A 1,909-nucleotide genomic window follows, 5' to 3' on the forward strand; every position below is an offset into this window, starting at 1 on the left:
AGGGAATCTTCCTGACCCAGGGATCCAACCTGGGTCTCCTGTATTGTAGGCAGATTCTTTACCAACTGAGCCACCAGGCTCAGACTTTCTCTTTCTTCATTATTTAGTCCTAGGAGGCTGTATGTTTCTAGGAGTTTATCTGTCTCTTCTCGGTTCCACAGTTTGTTGGCATATAACTGATTGTTCATCAGAGTCTCTCTGTGTTTTTTTTTTTTTTTTGGCTATGCTGTGGGATTTTAGTTTGCCACCCAGGGATCGAACCCAGACCCATGGCAGTGAAAACTAGACCACCATGGAATTCCTCATTACAGTCTCTTTTGATTATTTTTTCTGTGACATCAGTTGTAATGTCTTTTATTGATGATTCTATTTAAATTTTCTTTTTTCCCCTTAATGTAGCTAAGGGTTTGTAGAGTTTATCTTTAAAAAATAAACTCCATTTCACATTTTTTCTATTATTTTTCTATTTCATTTATTTCTACTCTGCTATTTCCCTTCTTCTGCTAGCCTTGGGCTTAGTTTGTTCTTATTTTTCTAGTTCCTTGAAGTGTAAAGTTTGGTTGTTTGAGATCTTTCTCCTTTTCTTAATTTATGACTGCACTGGATCTTCCTTGCTGCACGTGGGCTTTCTCTAGTTGTGGTGAGAAAGTGAAAGTGACCGTCGCTTAGCTGTGTCTGACTCTTTGTGACCCCGTGGACTAGACAGTCCTTGGGATTTTCCAGGCCAGAACACTGGAGTGGGTAGCCTTTCCCTTCTTCAGCGGATCTTCCCGACCCAGGAATTGAACAGGGGTCTCCTGCACTGCGGGCGGGTTCTTTACCAGCTGAGCCCCCAGGGAAGCCCAGTGTGGTGAACGGGGCTATTCCTCATGGTGTTTCAGCTTCCCACTGCGGTGGCTTCTCTTAGGCAGAGCGTAGGCTCCAGGGCCCATGGCTCGGCAGCTGTGCGCACAGGCTTGGTGGCCTCGTGGCATGTGAGATCCTTCCAGACCAGGCACTGGAGTTTTGTCCCCTGCGTTGGCAGGCAGGTTCTAACCACCGGAGCAGCAGGGAAGGCGCTTTCTCCTGCGTTACGTCGGCGTGTATTGCTGTGGACTCACATGTGCATATCGCTGTGCTCTCAGCACTGCTTTTGTCCCACTCTCTAAGTTTGGCTACGTTGTGTTTCATTTGTTTCCAGGTACTTTCTGATTTTCTTTGGATTTCTTTTTTTGACGGAATTGTTCAAGAGTTGTTTAATTTCCACATATTTATGAGCTTTCCAGTTTTCCTTCTGCGATTGATTTCTAGTTTCATCCCACTCTGGTCAGAAAAGATGACCACGGTGGATGGTCATCTTTTGGTATGATTTCAGTCCTCTTCAATTTGTTAAGACATGTTGTGACCTAACTTCTGATGTATCCAGAGCAGAGCTCCCTCTGGCTGCAGAGCTGCTTGCTCCAGACCTTTCCATGGAGTCTGGCTGAAGCTAGTCTCCACGGAGACCAGCTGTCCTTCCTTAGCTAATTTTCCCCCACTGCCCCTCCTACCCTCGATCCTGAGAGGCTTCCTTCAGTAAATCACGTGTCCCCGGTTCTTTTCCTCAGACTTCTAGGGAATCCGACCTAAGAAGAAAACTGACAATGCAGTAGGCGAAGAACAGTAGCAAGAGAATGTAAATGAATAAACACCGCAGACATCCTCCACCCAGGTCTTCCCTACTCAAAAAGTCTTCTCTCCTTTTGGAGGGAAGAGTCTGATGAGTTAATGAATGACATTGCTCAGACTTCCTAGCTAAGGACCCAGCTAACTTTAATAAAGCAGAGGTCTCTGCGGCGACCTTAGAGGAGGAAGCTGGCTTCAGCCGCACCCACCGCGGCCCACGCCTCTCCTGAGCCCATCCCAGCTGTGTGTCTCCCTTGGCTCTCTA

The sequence above is a fragment of the Bos mutus genome, chromosome 18 (assembly GCF_027580195.1).
Source record: "Bos mutus isolate GX-2022 chromosome 18, NWIPB_WYAK_1.1, whole genome shotgun sequence".
NCBI classification, from domain to species: domain Eukaryota; kingdom Metazoa; phylum Chordata; class Mammalia; order Artiodactyla; family Bovidae; genus Bos; species Bos mutus.